At 42.3% G+C, this 9,359-nt stretch overlaps 1 long non-coding RNA gene across 2 annotated transcripts; it reads right to left on the bottom strand.

Annotated features, from left to right (window-relative positions):
* Positions 1-754: 754 nt before the first annotated feature.
* LOC127909470 (uncharacterized) lies at positions 755-9,298 on the bottom strand. Of its 2 annotated transcripts, none has more exons than XR_008071340.1 (2): positions 7,461-9,298; positions 755-2,079 (listed from the first exon to the last, which is right to left on the bottom strand). It is a non-coding gene; the product is annotated as an uncharacterized LOC127909470 (long non-coding RNA). The 2 variants fall into 2 exon arrangements; XR_008071339.1 differs by having other exon boundaries at positions 755-2,000.
* Between the last annotated feature and the right edge of the window lie 61 nt (positions 9,299-9,359).

The following is a 9,359-nucleotide window of genomic DNA, read 5'->3' as shown; positions in this document are numbered from 1 at the left end:
TAACATTGAGTGGCTGCTGCCAACACACTGTCATTGACACTGACCCAACTCCAGCCACTTTAATAATGGGAATTGATGGGAAATGATGTAAATATATCACTAGCCACTTTAAACAATGCTACCTCATATGTTACTTACCCTACATTATTCATCTCATATGCATACGTATATACTGTACTCTACATCATCGACTGCATCCTTATGTAATACATGTATCACTAGCCACTTTAACTATGCCACTTTGTTTACTTTGTCTACATACTCATCTCATATGTATATACTGTACTCGATACCATCTACTGTATGCTGCTCTGTACCATCACTCATTCATATATCCTTATGTACATATTCTTTATCCCCTTACACTGTGTATAAGACAGTAGTTTTGGAATTGTTAGTTAGATTACTTGTTGGTTATTACTGCATTGTCGGAAATAGAAGCACAAGCATTTCGCTACACTCGCATTAACATCTGCTAACCATGTGTATGTGACAAATAAAATTGTATTTGATTTTATTTGATTTGAGAGTCCCTCTGTGATATCGATTTGAATAGCAGTCCAAAACACACACGTTGAAAGAGGGAAATCGTCAAATGACATAAGTTCCACATAGTTATGAGACTTCACATTGTATTCTATGTCCCTAATGTTATTTATTTCATGTTTATAAGAATATCACTATAACGAAGTCAGGGCTTAAACAGCCAAAGGTTTCTCTTCATAGACACTCAAAGCATGGGAATGACACAATGAACAGTGAATGTTTTTGTTTATACAGGGAAACATGTAACAAATTAGAAGATATATTAGGTCTCTAAAAAAGATGACAAACATAACAAAACATAAAAATTGCATGTAACATCCTCTTTCTTATTCACAACTGTGGGAGGCAAGAAAAAGTCCTGAAGGTCAGAGGGAAACTGTGGGTGTTAGTGAGGGTGTGTGAGAGAGAGAGAGAGAGAGTGCCTTCCTTTTTCGTCTATATCCCAATCTGTCTAAATAAAGCATTAAAATACTGTCTTTGTACTTTAATAAAAATATAAAATAATAAAACCGTTATGAAAAGCTTATCTAGCATTGATCCAAGGGTAGCATAGGCCCTGAGTGTTGGAATGACTGACCTTCTACTTTGAAATAAAGGCTTTAGTGTAACAAACTATAACCTCCTACTTTGAAAGTGTAACGTGTTCGCTGGGAGTCGGGAAGCAAGTCCAGGGAGTGTATTTAATAAATAAATTAACATAGAACAAAACAAGAGACACAGGTAGTGTACAGACATGAACACTGGAACAGAAACAATACTGCCTGGGGAAAGAACCAAAGGGAGTGACATCAGGCAGGTGATGGAGTCCAGGTGAGTCTGATGAGTGGCTGGTGGGCATGACGATGGTGATAGGTGTGTGTAATAATGAGCAGCCTGGTGACCTCGAGTGCCGGAGAGGGAGTATATGTGACAGAAATTAAGGTTTTACTGTCACACCCCTACAAACCAAACTATGACATTTCATGAAAATATTATGAAGAAAGAATAACAAAATGATTTGAAATGCTCATGAGGCAAAATGTTCATGAGGCAAAGTGTTCATGAGGCAAAGTGTTCATGAGGCAAAGTGTTCATGAGGCAAAGTGTTCACGAGGCAAAGTGTTCACGAGACAAAATGTTCATGAGGCATAGTTAAAAACTGGCCCTCAGTTATGTCCAAGACTGATCTGTGTCTTGATGAATGGGTACAAGTGGGATGGAAGGCTGATCACACACACAGGCACACACGGTTCCGCCATGGTTTTGACCCCCCACTCTCTCTGCCCTCTACCCTAGGGAGGAGACTCAGTGCTTTGTGTCTGTGCCCCTTCGTCCTTGGTCTCAGCAGTGAGAATGCAGAGCTGGTCTTGGATGCCCCTTCGTCCTTTGTCTCAGCAGTGAGAATGCAGAGCTGGTCTTGGATGCCCCTTCGTCCTTTGTCTCAGCAGTGAGAATGTAGAGCTGGTCTTGGATGCCTGTGTTCAGATCACAGAGGGAATGAAGACCAGAGAGAGACAACTCTTCCTCTTCAGCGACATGATCGTCATCTCTAAGCTGAAGTAAGATATAGAACATAATAAGCACTCACACACTGACACATACACCGACACAGATACACACACCGACACAGATACACTCACACACACCGACACATATACACTCACACACACCGACACATATACACTCACACACACCGACACATATACACTCACACACACCGACACAGATACACTCACACACCGACACAGATACACTCACACCGACACAGATACACACACCGACACAGATACACACACCGACACAGATACAGATACACACACCGACACAGATACAGATACACACACCGACACAGATACACTCACACACACCGACACTGATAGACCCAGACACACCGACACTGATTGGCCCAGACACACCGACACTGATAGACCCAGACACACCGACACTGATAGACCCAGACACACCGACACTGATAGACCCAGACACACCGACACTGATAGACCCAGACACACCGACACAGATACACTCACACACACCGACACTGATAGACCCAGACACACAGATGGACCCAGACACACACTAATACGTACACACACAGTCCACAGAGCAGCACACACCACATACTATAGATGGTCTTATTATTTTAGTTTTCTCTTTAAAGTTTTGTCTTCAGAGAACAGAACTGATTAACTGCCCAATAACCCCCTGTCAATATATAATTTGTGCTCATTCTTGTTGATACAGCACTTCTTCTCTTGTCGGTAAACTTTCCAAATGTCGACAAAACAAAATGTGCTAGACAAGGTGGGATCTTTATGCGTAGATAGAATTCATTACGTGAGAAATGTCAGTGGAAAGCTTATATGTGAAAATATTAATATAATAACCATCATATTGAAGTAAACTTGGAGTCACATGATGATGTGGTGTGTGGTCCTCCCACTACGACTAGTCAGGAAACCATGCGGTTTATTAAGCTACAGATGAATTAAGTTATGATGAACTTCACAGGGTGGTGAAAGTGCAAGGAGATGAGCTTCCAATAAATATCGAGGGTCTGATTCTGGTGACATGATGATCGATGCTTGGCTGCTGTTTGACAAATAAAAATAATCTTGCTGTTCTGTCTATAATAGTCTCATCATGTAGGCTATACCAGCACTGTATCTGTGAGCTGTTAGCTAGAGCGAACGTGCCAAGACCAGAGCCTTTTACCCGCTGTAACATCTGAGTCCAACTCACACCCAAACACATAGATCTCGGAACGCAGCCCACTTTCCAGCTCACTCTCCAGATCCCAATCACCGGAATTCGAATCACCTGTTCACACACCTGTATGTCATCCTCCCACACTATTTACTTCAGGTCCTTGCACCTCATCACTGTGAGGTATTGTTTGTTTTGGGCACACTCTTTTGGAGCGCTGGTTTTCCCCCATCCTTCTCGCTGATAGTTTTTGCCTGCCTCACCCACAGTGCCTTTTGCCTATTCCATTCATGTACCTTAGCCTATCGGATTTCCTGTTATTTACCTATTGCCTGATCTCACGGACGACGTTACTAGCAGTTTCCCTGACTGTACTGTTGCCATTTTTGGGCCCCCTGTGTATGGACCCAGCTACCTGCCTCCTCCTATGGTCCCTTTAATTAAACACCTGCTGCGCTCTGCACTTGAAACCAGCTCTCTGTCTCCCTCGTGTTCATTACACCCGCAACAAGGAAAAATCTCATGTAGGAAAATGCACGTAATGTTTTTATGCGGATTTTAGCATATTCGCATGAAAATCTGTCGCCAATTGGATGAAAACATACATAGTGATTTGTATTTTCCTTCAACATTAGAGGCAACGGCAGAAACTGCCTGTTTGTGCTTTGTCTACCACTTTGTCTAGCGTTTAGTGATGATTCAAATGTAATGGTCGATGGAAAAGCTTTCCCAAAAACCTTCTCAATTACATTTTTGAATACAAAGTAGCCTATACCTATAGTATCTGGCGGAATTATATCACGAATAACTGGACAAAAATAGGGAAAAACTGAAACCTGGAATAACAAAACAGAATTTGAGTAAATAATGAGTCCTGAGTCTGAAAGGTGAAGTTAATGTAACAGCATAGTAGGAAGGTTTATAGTAAGGTAGGCTGAAAGGTGAAGTTAATGTAACAGCATAGTAGGAAGGTTTACAGTAAGGTAGGCTGAAAGGTGAAGTTAGTGTAACAGCGTAGCAGGAGGGTTTACAGTAGGGAGTCTGAAAGGTGAAGTTAGTGTAACAGCGTAGCAGGAGGGTTTACAGTAAGGTAGGCTGAAAGGTGAAGTTAGTGTAACAGCGTAGCAGGAGGGTTTACAGTAGGGGAGTCTGAAAGGTGAAGTTAGTGTAACAGCGTAGCAGGAGGGTTTACAGTAAGGTAGGCTGAAAGATGAAGTTAGTGTAACAGCGTAGTAGGAAGGTTTACAGTAAGGTAGGCTGAAAGGTGAAGTTAGTGTAACAGCATAGCAGGAGGGTTTACAGTAAGGTAGGCTGAAAGATGAAGTTAGTGTAACAGCGTAGTAGGAAGGTTTACAGTAAGGTAGGCTGAAAGGTGAAGTTAGTGTAACAGCATAGCAGGAGGGTTTACAGTAAGGTAGGCTGAAAGATGAAGTTAGTGTAACAGCGTAGTAGGAAGGTTTACAGTAAGGTAGGCTGAAAGGTGAAGTTAGTGTAACAGCGCAGCAGGAGGGTATATGCTCGGGGAGTCCGGGGAATTCTCTTTCCTAACAGCTTTTCTATTATAGTAAACAGTAAAGTCATCGTTGGCTGGCTAAATACAAAGCAGAAAGCAGGGTGATTTCCTCTAAGAGTTATATTAGCCCAAACAGGAAATGGATATGACTGGAGGAACTTTCATTTTCTCTTCATCTGTCTTCTCCTTTTTCAATGTGATATAAATATCTAAGATAATATTTGACATCTCTACCTCTGAAGTTTTACCCCACTACATTAAATAAAATAAATAGACAGTGCACATTTAGGTCAGAGTTTCTATTACTATGAGATATTGACAGTAGTAAGCTCGTAGGTTAAACAATACAGTATGAAAGTAGATTAGTGTAATCTAAATTTAGATTGTAAAACTTGATGCTAACCAAGATAAAATATTCAGAATGTCCTCTGTTTCAACGAAAACAGTGGACGCATTCTTCACGTCTCAAGTGGGAGTTGAATCAATCACTCTGGTCCATTGTGTAGGCAGGTCTTCCTTTCACTCTACTGTACTTTGCTTTCCCTCTTTTCCAGCAGAGGCACCACGAGAGGCTCAGTACATTTGTGACAAATGCAGATGTCTTCTTCTGAATACAGTGCCTTCAGAAATGATTCACACCACTTGACATTTTGTTACAGCCGGGAATTTAAAATGTATTAAATGTAGATTTTGTGTCACTGATCTACAAACAATAACCCATAATGTCAATGTGGAATTATGCTTTTAGAAAGTGCTACTAGTTCATTCAAATTAAAAGCTGATATGTCTTCAGTCAAGTATTCAACCCCTTTGTTATGGCAATCCTAAATAGGTTCAGGAGTAAAAATGTGCTTAAAAAGTCACATAGTAAGATGCATGGAACTCACTCTGTGTGCAATAATAATGTTGAACATTCTTTTTGAATGACTACCTCATCTCTATACCACACATACAGATAATTGTAAGAGCCCTCAGTCGAGCAGTGAATTTCAAACAGATTCAACCGCAAAGAACATGGAGGTTTTCCAATGCCTTGCAAAGAAGGGCTCTGATTGGTAGATAAAAAATACATTTAAAAAACTGACATTGAATATCCTTTTGAGCATGGTGTATTCATTACACTTTGGATGGTGTGTCAATACACCCAGTCACTACAAAGATATAGGCATCTTTCCTAACTCAGTTGCTGGAGAGGAAGGAAACCACTCAGGGATTTCACCATGAGGCCAATGGTGACTTTAAAACAGTTAAAGAGGTTAATGGCTGTGATAGGAGAAAACAGAGGATGGATCAACAACATTGTAGTTACTCCACAATACTAATCTAAATGACAAAGTGAAAGGAAGAAGCCAGTTCAGAATAAAAATATTCCAAAACATTCATCCTGTTTGCAACAAGGCACTGAAGTAAAACTGCAAAAAATGTGTCAAAGAAATGAACTTTATGTCCTGAAATTTGAAGAATACATTAAGTATGCGTGCTATATACAGAGTAAATTCCAATACCATATGTACAATGTGCAGGAATACTGGAGTGATAGAGGTAGATATGTATAGGGGTAAAGTGACTAGGAATCAGGATTTAAGATAAACATAGCAGCAGCTTGTATGTAAGTGGGTGTGCATGGAGTCAGTATAAATGTATGTAAATGGGTGTGCATGGAGTCAGTATAAATGTACTGTATGTGCATGTTAGGTGTGAGTGAGCAGATGGAGTGAGTGTGAGTATGTAGGGCCCTGTGAGTGTGTAGGCCCTGTGTGTGTGTAGGGCCCTGTGAGTGTGAGTATGTAGGGCCCTGTGAGTATGTAGGGCCCTGTGAGTGTGTAGGGCCCTGTGAGTGTGAGTATGTAGGGCCCTGTGAGTATGTAGGGCCCTGTGAGTGTGTATGTAGGGCCCTGTGAGTGTGTAGGGCCCTGTGAGTGTGTAGGGCCCTGTGAGTGTGTAGGGCCCTGTGAGTGTGAGTATGTAGGGCCCTGTGAGTATGTAGGGCCCTGTGAGTGTGAGTATGTAGGGCCCTGTGAGTGTGATGTAGGGTGTGTAGGGCCCTGTGAGTGTGTAGGGCCCTGTGAGTGTGAGTATGTAGGGCCCTGTGAGTGTGAGTATGTAGGGCCCTGTGAGTGTGTAGGGCCCTGTGAGTGTGAGTATGTAGGGCCCTGTGAGTGTGAGTATGTAGGGCCCTGTGAGTGTGAGTATGTAGGGCCCTGTGAGTGTGTAGGGCCCTGTGCAAAAATAAAAGGTCAATAAGGATACAAGGTTAACTCGGATAGTCCGTATAGCTATTAAGTTAGCTATTTAGCAGTCTTATTGCTTGGTGATAGAAGCTGTTCAAGAGCCTGTTGGTGCCAGACTTGATGCACCGGTACCACTTGCCGTTCAGAAGCAGAGAGAAGTCTTTAACAATTTTCCGGGCCTTCCTACCAAACTGCCTGATATAGAGGTCCTGGATGGCAGGGAGCTTGGCCCTAGTGATGTACTGGGCTGAGCTGGACCCAAGGAAAGAAACAATAAGTATTCAAAAACACCCCTAAGCTAGACTAGCCTACTTTAACAACAGCTAACTAACTAACCAAAAATACAGTGGGTGGTCCGCCCAGTTCTAACTAGTGTATTTAACAAAGTTCACCTACGGGTAGTGTATGCCCATGGGCGATTTGTCTTGGTTTCCCCCTTTTCCCACCAGCAACAAACAAACACCATAACCAAAAACAATACTCACAGGTGATGACAAGGTGCTATGAGGTGCTTAAACAAAAGAGAGGTTAAGACACAAAGCGAGAGTGAAACACAGAGACCTACAAACATGGCATTTACAGAGAGATTGAGCTCTAGAACAAACAAATTATGGGGTTTTTAAACCATGGGGAAGGAACTGTGATAGGTTAGGAAATAGGAGGATGTGTGTCTTTTGATTGTTGACTGATTGGGGAGTGATGATTTTCACCTGTGAGGGGAGAAGGAGAGAAAAGAAACACACACAGGATACACACACACAGGATAACTGTATCCGTAACAGATGCAGACAGTCAAAATGCTCTCAATAGTACAGTTGTAGAACTTTTTGAAGATTTGAGGGCCCATGCCAAACTTTTTCAACCTCCTGAGGGGGAAGAGGCGCCTTAACAACTGTGCGTGTGTTAGGACCATTTTAAGTCTCTAGTGAGGAACTTGAAGCTGTCGACCTTCTCCGCGGCGGCCTGTCGATGTAGATGGAGGTGTGCTCGCCCCCCCGTTTCATCTAGTCCACAATCAGCTCCTTGGTCTTACTGAAGTTGAGGGAGAGGTTGTTGTTCCCGGCACCACACTCCAGGTCACTGACATCTTCCCTGACCTCTAATGTTCCTGAGTGGCCTACTTGCAGTTTTGAATTATATCAGCTTGAAAATCTATGGCAAGACCTGAAAATGGTTGTCTAGCAATTATCAACAACCAACTTGACAGAGCTTGAAGAATTTTAAAAATAACCATGTGCAAATATTGTAAAATCCAGGTGTGGAAAGCTCTTAGAGCCTTACCCAGAAAGACTCACAGCTGTAATCGCTTCCAAAGGTGATTCTAACATGTATTTACTCAGGGGTGTGAATACTTATGTAAATTAGATTTTTCTGCATTTCATTTTCAATACATTTTAAAAAATTTATAAAAACACATTTTCACTTTGTCATTATGAGGTATTGTGTGTAGATTTCCTCACTAACCAGTATAATTATGTAACCTCAATTTCCTTCCTCTCTTCCTCCCATCTCTCTCTCCCCCATCCCACCTTCCATCGATTCTGTTTCCCAAATGGCACCTTATTTTCTCTATAGTGCACAACCGTACTTTGACTAGAGCTCACAGGGAGGAAATAGGGTGCCATTTTGGATGCAACCACTTTCCATTCTATTTACTTTGCCTGAATGGACCCTGATTACCGGAACACTTTGATTCTAGGCTCTACACAAAATCACAAAATGTTTCCACGACCAGTCATACAGTAAATGCGTAGGTCTGTGGATCCACACGCGACAAGGTGACAATTTGAATTTCGTAGCAAATCAAAAATGGTGACCTAGGCCATGAGAGTGTGCCTTCCTCCTCACGAGCAGACAGACAGACAGACAGACAGACAGACAGACAGACAGACAGACAGACAGACAGACAGACAGACAGACAGACAGACAGACAGACAGACAATAATGAGGAATACATTAGTACCTATAGAAGCCATTGGATAGAGAAGTGGAGTTATCTAGTCCTGATGAGCAGAGATGCAGTCCTAGTCAGGCCTACTAGTCTTCATATTCCATCACGGCCACCTAAGCTTCTCCTTCTGTCTCTCTTTCTCTTTCTTTTTTTCTCTTTCTCTTTCTCTTTCTCTTTCTCTTTCTCTGTCTCTCTCTGTCTGTCTCTCTCTCTCTGTCTCTCATTTAGATCCAGTGCTAGCTACCGTCTGAAGCATAGGGTGAGTCTGGAGGATCTGTGGCTTTATGGCTTTGAGGAAGAGGGAGGAGAGGGAGAGATCGACCTCAGGACCTCCCTCATTTGGGCCTGGCCACTCGCCGTCTGTGTGGTGTCCTTCTGGTGAGCAACAGCCATCCTCCGTGTCCATACATGAGTGCCCACTCATACTCACACA

This window comes from Oncorhynchus keta, chromosome 19 (assembly GCF_023373465.1).
Source record: "Oncorhynchus keta strain PuntledgeMale-10-30-2019 chromosome 19, Oket_V2, whole genome shotgun sequence".
Lineage (NCBI taxonomy): Eukaryota > Metazoa > Chordata > Actinopteri > Salmoniformes > Salmonidae > Oncorhynchus > Oncorhynchus keta.
The sequence above is the reverse complement of the archived record's forward strand: the minus strand, read 5'-3'. Positions and strand labels throughout refer to the sequence as shown.